The sequence below is a fragment of the Rhinolophus sinicus genome, chromosome 3, assembly GCF_057876585.1.
Source record: "Rhinolophus sinicus isolate RSI-liver-muscle chromosome 3, RSI-T2T, whole genome shotgun sequence".
NCBI lineage: Eukaryota > Metazoa > Chordata > Mammalia > Chiroptera > Rhinolophidae > Rhinolophus > Rhinolophus sinicus.
Window position 1 is genome coordinate 175,887,895 of NC_142503.1, and position 17,143 is coordinate 175,905,037.

Consider the following 17,143-nt stretch of genomic DNA (forward strand, 5'->3'; position numbering starts at 1 on the left):
GGCCCTGTGATTTATTAAAAAGTAAGTAGTTTAAATGAACTCTCAGCAACTTTCTAAAGTGTTTACGAGCAGCATTATTATTTGAAGAATGAGTTTGTAATGCAAGCACCCAGAGCAGGATGCTTGCCAAAAAAGGACATGCAGTTATGGTCTATTGGGAGCTCAGGGATCCTTTTTTTTTTTTAACTAAAGTTTATTGGGGTGACAATTGTTAGTAAAGTTACATAGATTTCAGGTGTACAATTCCGTAATATATCGTCTGTATAGCACATTGTGTGCTCACCACCCAGAGTCATTCTCCTTCCATCACCTTGTTTTTTATCCCTCATCTATTCAGTGATCTTACTCTGTAGCCCTGCTGAGAGGCCCCCTCTATGCGAAGGACCACAGCAATGTTTGGATTTCCCACCTACTGTTTTGGGATATTTGAATCTTATTAACATTTATTCTTCCGAATGAAGTTGCATTTCTAGAACTCATTATAGCTTTATGACATTACCCACTTTAGAATAAAATTTATCATAAGATTATTACATGATAGACCCTATTCACAAGGGCTTATTGACCAAAAGAGTCTTGTCTTGTTACTGAGTATCTGTGTCTCCTGAATATTTGTGGCAGGGGTCCTGGAATCAATATGATAATGAAAACCCCAACTTCATTTTTAAGCAATCTTTATTCTCTCACAATAATTTTCTAGAGTTAAGATTTCAGAAATCACTTCCTTCTTATACTGTCCTTTAAGATACAGGGTTTCTCAATGTTGCCATCTTGGCATTTGGGGCCAGACAGTTCTTGTTGGGAGGGGTGCTGTCCTATGCATTGCAGGATGTTTAGCAGCGTCCCTGGCCTCTACACCCTAGATGCCAACAGGTGTCTCCTGCCCCCACTCCGGCTGTGATGAACTTAAATATTTCCAGGCATTGCCAAATATCCCTTAGGAGGTAAAATTGCTCCTTTCTGAGAACACCTGATTTATTGCACCCCGGGGGAAATTTTCCACATGTATTTCGGAAGCTGTCTATAGGTGGAGGCCATCTTGCTAAAAACCAATACATTGAGTTCAGTGTAAGAGAGAGAGAGAACATAGTTATAATCTTATTTATGTAGTAATGGGCGTTTTTTCCCTATTAGTCACTCTGATAATATTAATAATGAACATTTTTGAGTACTTATTATGTGCCAGAAATTTTGCTAAGCATTTGCTATTTTAAGACATGCATTTTCTCATTTCAACCTCTCTCTGCCCATTGAGGTAGGTACGATTATTGATGGCATTTACCAGATGTAAACACTGGGCATAAGTGACCTTGGTGGTTAAGCTGTCGTGGAGCTAGTAATGTTGGAACCAGGATTCCACTTTTGATGTGTCCGACCAGAGCTCGTCCTAACCGCTGTGCTCTGTCTGCTTTCTACTATATTAGTCTAAAGAGAAGGAGTATATTTTTATGTTTAAATCTGGTAGAAATTTGTTTAAAGTATTTTTATCTTTCCAAAGTATGGGATAAAAATTTGAACGCTTATATTCCAGAGTAATCCAGGTTAGTTTATAGCATTTCATAAATTTAAAAGCTACTAGTCCAAAGTAGTTTCTAATTTGAAGCATGGAAGACACCCTCTTGTTCAACATAATTGGAATTGGCTACTTGAAAATATCAGTTACATCTTTAAAAAAATGTACATATGCAAAATGTGTTATTTTCATTAAAATAAATAAAAATATATTTGCCAAACTCTTGTGAGGCGAAGGGCTTTTCTGTAACAGTGATTCTACTATTTTGAATTTTACGTTGTGTTAATAGTATAAACCACAAGAGCAAAAACGTAGACACTAGCCAAGCAAGCTGAATCTTACAGAATCTTAGGTTTCATATGTTTTTTCTCATTTTTTTAATGTTTGTCCCACCCACATCTAATCCAACAGTTTTCAGTGACTTGCCTTTATTAAGTCTTTCCAAAGCCTTCTACTTAATTTTTAGTAGAAACAAGATTTATCTTTTGAGCTCATATTCCATCAGCTTTCATAACATTTAATTAAATTTCATAATTACAGTAGCAAGTCAACTGGCATAAACAGGTTTGGGAAGACACAGCCGACTCTTTGTCAGTATGAAGTCCAGCTGGTGGGAGCAGAAATTCTGTGTGTGAGGCACTAGAAATTGCCTGTTGCTGCCACTGGACATTCGTCATCCTGGTTTACAGAGGGAACTGCGAACAGTAGTTAAGCCAGGAAGTTGGTTCAGTGGAGGGCAGTGACAGAGAATGCCGGCTGTGTTTTCTTGGGCCACACAACTTAGCACTTCCAAATCAGGCAGGTCATTTGTCACAATACGATAATATACAACAAATTATGACTCTTAATTTCATTTTAAGCTGAAATTAAGCTCCTAACGTATAACTGTATATTAGAACACATATGCTATCTATACTTTTTATCGCTATCTAAAATAGTCAACTAATTCTGTCTTACAATTTTTTGTATACAACTTCATTCACTGAAATTAGTGCACTAACTCATTGTTCCTAATCAGAACTTTAAAGTGAGTCATCCTGTTGAAGGAGTCCATCAGTGTCAGATGTAATTTATCTTCCCGCAATGGGGTGTAGCGCTCCTGACCTGCTTGTCACTTTAACCTCTGTTTCACCATATATTTTCCATTCTGTTTAATGCATTCCTGACTTCATTCTGGCTAAGTCTCTGCGGAACAAAAAAATTCACTTTACTGAAGTATACTCTATAGTCGACATTATATGTAAAATTTAGTTGTGTTTGGCTGGTGAAGCTGCAGTCACCTTTTAATATCACATGGTTTTTAAAAACATCATTATTTTGAAAAGTTAGACTTTAGAGGACATTTGACTTCAACATGCAAGCCCAGCCCATTGCTGGAAAGATGCTAGACCGATAGAGGAATCCCACTGTTTGCACTTATTAAAATAAGTGCTGTTTTTCTTTGCAGTCCTTTCTTCTGTTCACTACCCTTTGCTGTTTTGCTGGTGTGTGTGATGTTTCCATGGGGACTCACCCAGGATTAAAAGACAGTAGTAATACAGCTACCATTTATGGTGTTATTACTTTGTGTTTATGCAGATCTCCTCACTTAATGCTCGTAGGACCCCAAGGTGAAGCTGTTATTGTGATCAGTCCAAGTGATACAGCCACAGCCTCCCAAGAAAGGCACAGACCAGGCCATAGGATAGCGTTAAAACTAATCTGGTCATCTCCCTTTTAGTACATATTTGTTTTATATTTAGCTTTTATTTTCGTAGTTACCATGATCAAAGAACCAAGGAAATTTATATGTGGAAAATACTAAGTTATAGGATAATTATGTTACTTATAGCTGACATGGCTTATTTAGGAAGAGACGTTTTTCCTAGCCATTACTCACCTCGTTTGCTATGGCCACATGGGACGTTTTCAATTTCGCACTGAGTACACAATCTTTGAGCCATGACCTCCCTGAATCCCATTCAGAGAGATGGAAAAGAGCCCACAGGTTGCCTTGGCAGTGGTGTTTGTTGCTGCGTTGATCAAAATGTTGATAGGCTTATCTGCTGCTAGGTGGGGTGTCACTCTCAACAAGTTACTGAAGATGCTGTGTCAAGGAAGGGTCTCTCCCTGCTGCCCAGGCGGCCAGGAGATACTGCCATTATCTGGTCGGAAGCGCATCTAAGAATATTTTCCCACTCCTGAAGAGAGGGAAAACCAATGCTGGTGCACCTGTTTAGGCTTCTGATAACTAAGCCACCAGATTGCATTGTTTTTTATTGTTCGCCTTCCTCCTCCTACACCGCCACCTCTCCTCATCCCACCACACACCTGTGTTTGCACGCACACACGCACACACCCACACACAAATTGGGTTCAGCCAGGATCATCAGTTTGAGGACACAAGCAAGTGGGATTTCAGTTGCTGTTGTAACGTCCAGTTTTCTTTATTTACCCCTCATCCTCTTGTAATTGGCCATTTTTAACATCTTTTCTTTAGAATATATACACTTAACTTCATTTGTACTTGAGGTGACAGCTTTAGCACTGGGATGTATTCTCCATTTTGCTATCAGGAACTATGCTTCAAGTTCCAGTTTGTTAAATGAGCATCATTAAGTAACTACGTATTATATTTTAGTGGAGCATTGTATGGTACATATATTATGGAACGTCAGGGGACACCATACAGCTAAGCTTATTTGTAAAAATCTTGCTTATTTTTTAAAAAAAATCCTTCTGTGAGTATAGCAACATTAGACTTGAGGAAAGTAGTGTGGAACGCCTTGTAATTCAGAGTTCTTTAAGGATAATTTCTATGTTTAGTTTTTTTGATGTGGACGGTCTTATATTTCAAGGAAGTGATAAACTCGAGTCAACAGGTCTGTTTCACTGAACCATGTTGGGCTCTGTGCTCTTGAACTTAACATTTAATCTCTGCCAAAGTTATAGGGAAAGGTTTTGTGTTTGTATAATTTATTGTTTTAATGTCCTTGTCTTTTACATTTTATTGTGATCACATAAACTGTGTAAAATTTGTTTGAAGGCAGCTCTCTCTTTATGTCGTCCTTCTCGGGGAGATTTGGGGCGCTAAATAACTTCTTGACAAACGAACCTAGCAACACTTTGCTTCTGTCTTTTTATCTGCTCAGGGTTTCTGGTAGCAAGGAGGTCATTGTGTATGGAAATTTGCATGGTTGCTCCTTTGAAGACAAACATCCTCTCCTTCCTTGGCTGTGATCTCCTGAGTCCCAACACTGAGTGTCTGAATTCTGATCTATCTCGAAGGCATTCCAGATTTCACATTACCTGAGCCATCTCAGTGCAGAGATTTGTGGAAGTTGCTTAAAAGGCATGTGCTTCACCTGCTCCTCCATGTATTTTATTTTTAAAATCAAGATAGACTGTCCGGCGGCCACATTTGTTTAAACACTTGACTTTATTCAAGGGCATCATTTTAAGATCATACAAAAACAGAATTTGCTTTTGCAATGAAACTTGTGGTGAAGACATTTCCCATTATATCATTCTTCTGCAGCCTGTTAAAAAAGTTCCATGTGAGAAATTCATTTTTGAATTTGGTGCCAGGAATTGTTTTCTGGTCCTACCACATGTCTATCGTGTGATAGGTATGTTTTATTTGTTTGCTTGTTGTTGTTTTTTTAACTCTATCTCCTGTTTACCTCAACCCCCAAATCTGATGCTCAATATACAACCTTTATTACTAACACATTTGTTTCCCCTTTCCTCTTTTATTTTCCTATTTCTATTTCCTTAGCATGATTTATATATTTCCTTTATAATTAATCAAAAATTCCTCAAAAATTTCTTTTTGGAAAAGATAATTAATATACAATTATATCCAAATAAAATACCTCTATTCCCAAGCTTTCTCCTCAGTTCTCGCTACATTTCTCATGGCCGTCAGCTGCCTCCACCTGGATGACTCTCTAGTTGGCAACTCAAAACCATGTACACAGATTTTGACTTCGTTTTTCTCCTTAAACAGGCTTCCCTCATCTCGGCCCTCCTGCTGTTGTAAATGCCCCATTATTTTCAGTCCCTGGGATTTGAAACACTGAAGCCTCTTTGATGCCTCTCTCTGCATTGTTCTCAACCTCCAATTAGCTGGAAAGGCCTTTCGGTCTCCCTTCTAATTGCGGCTGACTTCCTGCTCTTTATGTCCCTTTCCCAGTTCTAGAACTTCAGGCTCTCTGCCTCTTGCCCCAATTCTAGCAATAGATGTCTCAGTCTCTCCAGCTCCTCTAGTCCACCCTACTCAAAATCCAACCTCTTGCCTTTGCCAAATGCAATCTAATCATAGAACAAATTTATGATTTAATCGTGTAACAAGTACTACGTTGTGTCCGTTGAGTCCTCTGAGAAGCAGATGTTGAGACAGTACGGGCATTCACAGGGTTTGTTAGGGACTTGGGGGTAATGCCTGTGCAAGAAAAAAAGGGGAAGGAAGCAGAGTTTAGCAGGGAAAGCCTTCAGTCCATGATGCAGATGTGGCACCAGGCAGGACAAGGGAAGGGAAGCAAAAGTGGGCAGGCAAAGTCTCAGACCATCATGCAGATCTGACGGAGACTCAGCCAACACAGTGGAGCCAAGAGTGAGCGTTAGAAGCCCTGTCTGTGTTGGGCAGTAATGGCCCCGCCCTGTTCCCTGTTCCCTGGGTCATGCTCAGTTCCTGGATGGGGCTGCCCAGGAGGAGTGTGGATGGGCTGGGAACTGTAGCAGATCCAGAGATGCTACAGCTGGAGCCTTTCATTCATTAAATATTTATTAAGCACTTATTCTGTGCCAGCTGTAGTGCCTGGAGGAGAATAAAAGCAGAAACACCTGTCTTCATGGGGTTTACAGTCTGCCATTCATGCTGTGAAGACAAATGAGAAGCCATTGAACATCATTTTTCCCCCTGATTTTAAAAAATTATTTAAAAAAATCTTCTACAATATTCTCTGTCCAAAACTCCATTTAGATGGAAGGTGGAACCTCTGGATTTATCTTCCATGCTTTTCTTTCATAATTTCAATTAAAAAATTTTTTGTTCTACATTTTATCCTCTGGGTAAGGGATTGATACGTAGCTCTCTACTTTCTATTACCCAGTCTTTTCACTGTTATTTCAGAAACTGTAGCTTTATTCCCCAGGAGCCGATTATTTTTGTTTCCTGAAATTATTTTTCATAATAGCTTATCCTTATTTTATATACCTCACATTTCTCCATTGCTATTAGAAATTTTTATCTAAGTCTTTTCCTTGAATGAGTTGTATCTTCTGAATTGTATTTTCTGTCTCTTGTTTTTCTCTTTCATGCTGTTGGTTTTCCTTAGTTGTCTAATGATCTTACCCCATTTATGAACAAAGGCCGAGGAGAGTTGGTGTAGGTGGCAGGTGTCCCTGAAGCGCTGTGTGTGGGTCTCTTTCCCCAGCTGGCCTCGCCTTACACAGGAGGGCCTAGGGCTAGCGTCAGAAAAGGAGTGAGACCTCATAACAAGGATGTGTCTTTGTAGAGTGGGAGGGCAATGAACGAGGCGCAGAACGGAAATCCACATGGGTGTCAGAGATGGGAGGGCTGTATCATGCTCCACTGCACTCCTGCATGGAGCTGCCTTTCCTCTTTCGCCCCAGTGCATGCATTAGACTGGGCTGTTCTCCCTTCTTCTCTTTCCATCTAACGAGCTCCTGCCTCTCCCCGGCTTATAGTGCCTGTGTCACCCCCTCCTTCCCAAAGGTGCAGATTCTCCCACCACTGCTCCAAGTTACCCTGCATTTTTTGTTTTTGCACAGTGCTTTCCGTGACGCGTACTGGTTCCTAACCAGTCTGCACACTCCTTGAAGGCAAGGACCACAGATTAAGTAGGCTCAGCGAATGTTTCACAATTGAATGCACGTTTGGTCCTGATGTGAAATATGCGAATTACTGAGTTGAGGAGCCAGTGTATCTTGGATTTATAGCATCATGTAGAGGCAATGAGGGCCCTCTGTGTATATGACCTTATGTTATATGCCAGACACTGAATAATGTGTTACAGCTCCTTTTCCTCTCTTCAGGAAATGAGACCACAAACAAGTCTGTGTGGTGACGGTGGTTTTGTGGAAATTAACCACGACCACCAATTGATCCCCATAAGCCAAAAACACCACTATGGAGACTGATTTTTACTGTTGTAAACTTTACTAGACACAGCTGATGGATGCTAAAATCAGTGAGTGACAGTTTGAGGAGAAACAGGAGGAGAAGCAGGATTTACATAATCTCAAAGTATCTCCCTGAAGATATTTGTAAACTACAAGGAGAAAGATAGTATGTATCTTTATGGTGAAGGTCCCTGACAGATGCCACCTTACAAAGTGAACCAAGATCCACATCATGAACTCCGGGAAATGATGCGCTGAGGTTACATCCTTTCTGTGGTTCTCTTGCCCTAAATGCATCATCTCAAACCAACTGTGTGAAATCACCAGACAACCCAAACTGAGTGATAAATACTCTTCCAAGTTGTCAAAGTCATGAAAGACAAGTAAAGACTGGAGAAGTGTTATAGACAGCAGGGGACTAAGGAGAAATACAACAGCTAACTGCAACACAGGGTCTGGAATGGGGCTTCAAAACCTAAAAGACGTAGTGAAATGGTGAAAACTGGTGCAATTCGAGTAAGCTCTTTAGTTAACGGGATTGTACCAATATTAATTTCCTGGTTCTGATGAGTGATGATTGTACTGTACCTATATAATTACAGAAGATGATAACATTGAAGGAGACTGGGTTAAGGATATATGGAAACTCCTTGTACTATTTTTGCAACTTTTCTGTAAGTCTAAAAGCATTCAAGATGAAAAGTAAAAAAAACAAAATCCTTCCGGTACAGTCATTAACAGCAGCTACTGTGTTCCCCCAAAAATAAGACCTAACCGAAAAATAAGCCCTAGCATGATTTTTCAGGATGACAGCCCCTGAACATAAGCCCTAATGCATCTTTTGGAGCAAACCTTAATATAAGACTCGGTCTTATTTTCGGGGAACCACCGTACCACATGAACCATCCTCATGAAAATGGCAGTATGCATCAAAGGGACTGCCATCCTTACTGGAAGGTTGCCATATTCCAAAGAATGTCTATGCTCTTTGTTTTGCAGTCTCAAGGAAATAAGGGCCCCTTAGATCTTTATTTCAGTATGTAGCATGTACTAAAGCCTGGCACCTATTTTCTGAATGCATACCTCATTATATTATAACTTCAGACACTACTGGGCCCCTCACCCTGAGTGCCGAAATTAGGTGCTCAAAAAAGATTTGCTTTATTGTAGCAGTTCCTTTCTTCTTCTGATGGAGCCCCCTTGTCTGTACAGGAAGCCATTCCTCTGAGTTTCAGGGGTTGGGGGGGTAAGTAAGAGGAGAGGTCTTCCTAACTGCGTTTGAGTTTAGTAGCAGCATTTGATGGTGTAAAAGCATCAGCAGATGCAACCTCTACAATTCATATGGACAGTCAGTCAACAAAAATGGGGCTATGGTGAGTTTTTGAGACACACGGCATGGTCCCTACCCCCATAAGCACCAGTGACTTGTGCCTTGACTGGTTTCTGGCTGTGTCTGAGGGACTTCCTTACAAATTCTTCAAAAGCATTTTACATAGGAAGACATCTTGCTGCATTATCCCTGGGAAGGAGGTACAAAGGGTGTTTTAAATATAAAGAAATTGAGTTAGAGACAGGTGTCTCATGATAATTTCTTTCATTTGGATGGTAAATACCTTTTCCCCCTAAGCTGACATTTGATTTAGTATAACTAACATTAAAAGTAGAGTTATATTAATATGCAGCCTTTTATAATATTCTTTATACTCATTGACCATTTGCAAACCAAATATATTTTTTATACTTAAAAAAATCTTATAAGTTTATATATATATTCATTGCAGAAAAATTAGCAACTATATAAAATAAGAAAATATATTGTGTGATTACTAGTGATATTATTTTTGTCTCGTCTTTTTTAATACATGCATATTCATTTTTTAAGTAAAATAAGGATCATTGAATACAGTTTTGGGTTTTTTTTTTGTGATTCCGTAATTTGGCTATGCCATCATTTATTTAAAGTTTTTCCAACTGTTGTAAATTCAGGTTTTCCAGTTTCTTATTATAAATAATGCTTACATCAGATATTCCAAGTTTTTTCCTCTATTAACCCCTTTCTCAGTTTGGTGAAATCTCTGGACTCTCCTTAGAATCGTGTTTTTAAGTGCATTAAATAAAAGCATAAAGCAAGCCAAGCATATTAAAATATAATTGCAAACAAAAGATCTAGCATCAAGTCTGAATACTATAATTTCAAAGTAGTGATGACCATAATTGATATTTTGGTATGTCTGCTACAACTGTAATGTGATATGAAAATATCTATAATTTCTGTAGTTGTTGAAAATCACACATACAGCTAATATTACTGTAGTTTGTTGCCTACATTTATACTGATGGAAATGCTACATTTCATTTAGAAATCAGTGAAAATAGAAGTATAGTTTTTTTCATTGAAGTTCATTGATGAGCCCTCCCCGCCAATTTCTATCCATAGACAAGTTTAAAAACCTCTGGCCTTATACGAATTACCTTGTTATGTAAATTTTCCCCCACATGTCCAATTATTTCGGTAAGGTAGAACCCTGTAAATAAAATGGTGTAAACTTGACAGGAACCTTGAATTTTATGCCAAATTGCTCTTAAGAAAGCTTAGACTAGAAAGGTCCAGCTGATATGTTAAAGACTGTGTAGTTTAACATTTTCTTGCCTACTTTGAATATTTACAGTTTTTACTTTTGAACATTTACTATAGATCAAAAACACTTTTTTCCCTTCAATCAGTAGTGAGATTGGATTTTTAAAAATATAATATTGGCTATTTGTCATAGATTGATAATGGCTAATAAGAAGTATCTCACTTTGATTCTGTTACTCTTTATTTTCCCTTTGTTTCAAATAGAATTTTCTTTGCACTTTCTTCTGTAATCATTTTGATATAATTTATTAATGTCAACATAACTTCATGTTAAAGCCTACATTTTATTGGCAAGTTAGGGAGCTCTTAGGGGCTACTTAGTTACGTGTGGTTTTAAGCCCCACAACTTCATACAGTTTTGGCAAATAGACCACCCCACTTTTAAGAGTTACTATGGAAAGAAGAATTGGAACTTGAGTACTCTGCACTGTAAATGTGGGCAATTACTCTTATGCGACAATAATCATAAGAAGCTTAGTGGAGTGCTTTAGGACAGAATCCTGGCAGGTAGCCCGTCCTGTGTAAATGTCCCCGTCCATTACTTTGACCTGTATTTGATTATGGTGCAAAGTCTTAGGCTATTTAGTTCTTATGGAACCTCCATCCTTATAATTCAGATGAGCCTTTTGGGGGCCAGAGAATGAGAATCTGAGTGGTACACTCCTCAGAAAGAGCCATTCTTTAACAGTTGGACTCTCGTTACCTCCACTTTTGCAAACCTGTGTTTCATTTTAAAAATAGAATATGCTCCTGCTGCCTTTTTTAAAAAAAAATTCTCTTAACTTTTGGATCTGTCCTTTCTAATTTAGTTATTAGTCATATTGAGATGTAGTAAGTTGCATGGGGAAAAACAAACAAACCAAAAACATCTGAACAACTTGAACCCAATAGGCAGAGAGAAACAACTTTATAGAAGCACGGCTACAGAGAGTGGTCCTCCTACTGCCATCCTTATTCTCTATCTAATGAAAACACGGAGTGACGGAGAATAATGAGGGTCACAGTTGTTGTCTGCACTGACAGTGGCACACCTGTAGCCCACCAAGTAGACTATTTTAAGAAATAAGGATTTAAAATATCAAAGATGGTGACATAATTTTAATCCCAGCTAGTAAATTGTTCAATTCTTTGACCTGTTGATACATAATAAGGCCCAAGTCTGTCTGCTTAGTACTAGTATCTGTTGTACCCCCTTTCTATAGTGGTATAAGACGCCTTTTCTAGAAAACATTTCATTTTTCCTTCTGCATAGTCATGGTAACTAAGATTCGAATGTGAACATTTTTGTGATTCTAACATATATTTCTATATTACACACACACACACATACACACACACACAGAGGTTTCTGAAATGGTTGGTACCAATTCACAGTGCCAGCAGCAGTGTATGAATGAATATATTACAGCTCTACTAATGACCTTTTTTCGCTTCAGAAATGTCACTAATTTTGTTAGGTGTGAGATAGTAATTAGCTTTTTATTTCTTTGACGTGTTTATCAGTTTATTTTCCGTTTAAAATTCTACATGAACAATTCTAAAGAAATATTTTAAGCTGTGAATTATAACTTTACAGATTGTTTTAAAAAAGTAAAAATAATTTTGTTCATAGTTGTACACAGTCCAGATTATGCTGATGTCCCTAGGGAAATGCACAACTGAAATATTAATACAGAATCGGCAGATATCATGAAAACCATTACAAGCAATCCCAAATTGCTGGTTAAAGCCTCTTTTGATTTTATTTTTCTTTCCTCCTTGACAGTTAAAATACCAGGCTTAACTTTTTTTGCACACATGCTTATATGTAGCTCACAACCAGGCGATGTGACTGTATTTGATCTACTTACCTGTAGCTTTGAACTATTTACTGTTTCCCCAAAGGATGTGAAATTTTATTATTGTGGACATGTCAACCAGAAATAGAGCTCTTTATGTGGAATGTCCTAATGATAGCAGAACTATTCATTGGCACTCTTTGTACCACTCTTGTTAAAACTCAAGAATCAGAACCAATAAGAAAACTTCAGGGTAAACATTTGTTTAGGTATTAAACATGAAAAATGAAGGTGGGGGAAATGAACCATATATGGTAAGACATTATCAACACAGTGAAACCTTGGCTCTGTCGCTCATCAAGGAATAAAGCTTAATGTGTGAGCTGGCTGGTTACTTTTATTTAACTTTTTAAAAATTCATAATACAATTTTAGAAACTTTTGGGAAGATAGTGTATCTTATAGTGGCTAAGAAAATGAGCTTTGCTATCAGCAGTTAAATAATGTGTTTGAATACTAGTTGTGGCTGGGAAGTGATTTATTCTCTCTAAATCATAGTTGCCGCATCTGTAAAAAAAGAAGGAAATTCCTATATTTTTATGGTCGATGTGAATAGTAGAGTGCTTGGCGAAGTGCCTCACTCCACTGCGTTATATGATTCTAATATAGTGATTGCAGTGTTGCTTTTTGGCATTCCTGTAGGTTGGCACTAAAATATCATTATTTTTGGTGGTATAATACCTGTTTTTCAATTCATACATCAGCAGATTTACCCACCTGACTTGAGTGTCCGTTCCCTGTTCGCTTCCTCTTTACTTCCTCTGACTTTGATCATCCTGAATTCTCTTCTTAAAGTTTTCCTGGCCTTTCATCAACTGCAGCTCCCCTGTCCTTGTTCCTTTTCTTCCCCTTCCTCCCCCCCAAAGTCAAAGTTGATTGTGGGTCTGGCTGGAAGAGCTCTCTGCAGTTGGTGGCGAGTTCCACTAGCAAAGGATGGAGGTAGATGGATGGTAGGGAAGAATTAAAAAGGCAGAAGCATGGAGCAAGTAAGAGGTGCTGCCCAAAGGCTGTGGTCCTCAGAGGAAGGTACTGCAGTTCGGTGAAATTGGAAAGGACAGGCAGAGCCAAGAGTGGCCAGAAGGACCAAACTGAGGGTATCCCTAAAAGGCTGGTATTTTAGTCAAAAAAAAAAAAAAAAAAAAAAATCTGAGTCATTTGTCTTGAGATCAAAGTTTAAGTACTCAGCAATTCAGTTTAAGGTCACTGCTGAACCAGACTCTTCTACTGGAGAATTACACTGCTTTAGGATATTGAATTGAATAAAGTGTTTATGTAGAAAGGGTTGGTTTTTTTCCTCTATAATCTTCAGAAGCAGAAAAATGGACAGTGGATTAAAAACAAAAAACAAAAAAAATCCAAGGCTTTTATTGTAATTTTTCCTCAAGTCAAAAGACTTTATGAACAAGCAGAGTCTGATCATGATAATAGTGAATTTAACACAGGAAACCAGACCAGAATCTTTATCTACACCAAAGAAACTGAAATAGATGAAGACCAAATGAAAATGCTTTCTTGGCAGTAATAGCGAGAGCTCTTTTTTAATAAAAAAGATTGATGTTTCTGTACAAACACACATATAAGTTTTGAACGATCTTCCCAGAGTTATCCAACCAAAGATGTGTTTGTTTGATGATAGAGACTGAAGAAAGTGTTAGAAGTTACTTTATAATTATCTCATCAACATTCCCCCAACTCAGAAATGTACTTCTTTAGCAGCTGGGAAAAAATTGCACAAGAATATAGTCGGGTGTTGATGATGACACATGAAAAAAGTTTAAATGATCTTTAATTTTTTGCTTTTTAACATTTTTCATTTTATGTAAGGTTTAGTTTCTTTTTTAAATAACACTATTATTTTATGTGATAATTTACACTAAAATGATTGTGTTTAATATTTGTTTCTTAAAAATTTTACATTTTTGTGTTATGACATTTCTATATTTTTGTACTTGAAATATATCAATATTTGGTTCCACTAATTTTTATTTTTATGAATTCTTAACACTTTTAAATAATTAGTATTAACATGCAAAGTAAACACTTTCATTTTGCCCCAGTATTCAACCACTCTTTTAGAGGATATCTAAGTACTATTTTAGATGAGACCTGAAGAATGAGAGGACTTCGTCAAGTAAAGAAGAGTTGTGGGACGAATGTTCTAGGTAGAGTTTTTCAGGTGAGAAAGGGCATAGTGAGTTTGAACAATTGAGAAGTTCAGAATAGTTGGTTCTCAGAGTTTGGAAGGCTGATGGGAAGGTCTAAGTGGAAATGGCAGTGCTAGGCTGGTGACAGGTTGTGCAGGCCTTTGGGAAGCCACGGAAAGTATCTAAGGACCTTCGGGAAACCAGGAAAGATTTTAAACTTATAGTGACGGTCAGAGTTATATTTTAGAAGGATCATCTGGCTGCTGTGTAAATGAATTGGATAAAAGCAAACGAGACAGAAGACTTACAAACATCCAGGCACATGATGATGGGAAGTCGGTGGCTGTGGAATGGAGAAAGGGTGGCTAGATTTGAGAGAGATGTAGGAATTAGAATTCGCAGGGCATGACAATGGCTCTGGCTTGCACAATTGTGGTGAATGTGGTAACACTCACTGAAATTGGGACTGCGGGGAAAGCTGTATAGGTTTGAGTGGAAGGTGATAGGTCACTTCTCTGCAGGTGCCTACGGGACAAACAGAGTTCCGTTAGGTAGACTAGAGATCAAGGGCTTAGAGAAGTCTGGAGTCGCATGTAGACTTTTGAGAGTTGTCAATATTGACATGGCAGTTAAAGTTTTGAGTGTTTGGAATACTGAGGATGGGAAGAGAAAGGGAAACTGGATATAAACTGCTAGAGTGATAGAAGGAAAATCAGGAGAGGGTGGTGCCTTAGAAGCCAGGAAGAGTGTTTCTAGAAAAAAACAAAAATGAGATACCCACGTATGCCAGATGATAGGGAGAGTTTGAGCAAGATAAGGACCAACACCGTATCTATTTGTTTTAAACTGTAAGGCTGACATTGGTGATTGTACAATGGAAGTCAGATTATAGTAATTCTAAGGTGAGGCATTAGGCAGCTCTTTCAAGCAGTTTCCAATGGAAGGAAAGGCAGCAGAGTTAACCTAAAGGGTGATAAGGAGGTGGGGTGTTACATTTAAAGATGAAGGAGGCTTGAGTTTGATTAAATGATAGAAAAGAGCAGTAGAGAGGGAGAAGTAGAAGATGCAGAGAGGGTGATGAGGCAGCAGAGTCCCTGGGAAGGTGGACTGAGTGGAGGCCAAACTTTAGGGTGAGATTGGGTTTTGGATTGTGAAGAAAAGGAAGCAGAAGTCTGGATCCAGGTAAGTTTGTGTGTGTGATGGAAAATGAGGACGTCGGCCTCTGAAATGGCTTCTTTATTTTCACCGGGATGTAGACAACATTATCATTTGCGGAGACGGGAGAAAGCAGGTGGGGGGAGGTTGAAGGAGAACAGAGAATGTTTGCAATACCTGCTCTAGAGAAGGGGAGCAAGAGCTGACCAGGGACAGCCTGAGGACCAGTTGAGGTTCTTGATGACAAGTGGACAGTGGTCCAGTATCTTTGTGAATTTCCCCAGCAGCAGAGAACAGCAGTCTCACCTGCCCTTCCTGACGTGTGTCAGGTGTGACTGAGGAGTTTCTGGAGAGTCGGGTTTCGGTTGAGTCTTTGACGCGCAAGGAACAGAATGTGATGAATGTGACTCACGCTCGTCTTTGACTCATCACTGTTGTTCTGTGCTTCGGTATTAAAAGATTCTCTGAAGTTATCAAAGTGTGTAAAGTTCTGTGCTCCTTCAGTAAATCTCCCCAGGCTGCTGTCTTGTTTTTCTTTAAGTTCGTGTCCGCTTTTTTATACTATTTCTGTCTCCTCCCTTTCTGTTTTTTCCTTGTTGTCAGTTGTTCTATCACATTGCTGCCTGCATGCAAGTCTGTATCAGCCTTACACTCTGGACTTTGTCAACATCTGGAATTATCACACCTCTGAAATAAAGCTGTGGGCTTGAAGACCAGACAACCAAACTTATTAAAATTATGTGCAAAGTAAGAGTAAATAAACTCTAAGTGTGATTCTCACGTCCTGTGCTTTGAGGGTGTACATGAGTGTTTGTACATGAATTTTGTGACATTTATTGGGTTGTTTCTCAGGTGTCCATATATGAGATGTTTGTTGCCTGTATTCCCATGTGTTTTTTGAATCTCCATGGATTATGATAATCTTAGAAAGCCCCCTGGTATTGATTATCTTTTATAGTCATTCCTTAGTACTTGCAACGTATTTTCATATGCATTACCTAACTTTTAAAACTACAGATTAGATATTTTATGCTGCTATTTCTTATTTTCATCATGGATTTTCAAATACTTATATATTTTATATGGGAATAACATGTGTTTTCAAACGTTTATACATTTTGTATGAGAATAATGTACCATGTCACAATTCAGTCATTTAGTCATGTCATATGTAAATGAAATAGGACAATGTGAAATAGTATTTGGGAGGTTTGAAAAATAAGTTATCTACTTTAGCTTTTCATATATTTCAATATTTTATGGACTTCCTCATCTGTGAACATCTCATGTATGTATCAACAACTTTAATTTTTTTTTTAAAGAAGACGCACAGTAAATATCACTTTTTAAAATTTTCTGTAAATTAATTTAATTTTGATCCTGACCTTCCTTGTCAGGAGGAAGGTAAATTCAACACCAGTCATAAGGATACTTCTCCCCCAACCCCCAAGGTTCTGCTAGGGTTTGGGGTCTTGAGGAGAGTGCCCTGAATCGTCGTCACCTGACCCGCTGGTTACCTAGGAGGGAGGCCTGTTGTCCCAGCCCACACATGCCCTTTAGGTTCCATGGCTTTGTGGGATGGGGTGCCTTTTGTGCTCACTGCATGGGAACAACCACTGGTGAGGCCCACGCCCTTAGTCGGGGCTTCTCTTTCCTGGAGCACTTCGAAGCTCTTTCCTCTGAGACCCTGCTCCATCTTACTATGGCTCCCCGGGAGCAGATATTGCTCA

The 17,143-nt window shown here is 38.6% G+C and overlaps 1 protein-coding gene across 21 annotated transcripts in view; it reads left to right on the forward strand.

Moving 5' to 3' along the window:
* The window catches only part of SIPA1L1 (signal induced proliferation associated 1 like 1), a 350,224-nt gene that overhangs the window by 200,631 nt on the left and 132,450 nt on the right, over positions 1–17,143 (forward strand). The gene's annotated exons all lie outside the window — the stretch shown is intronic.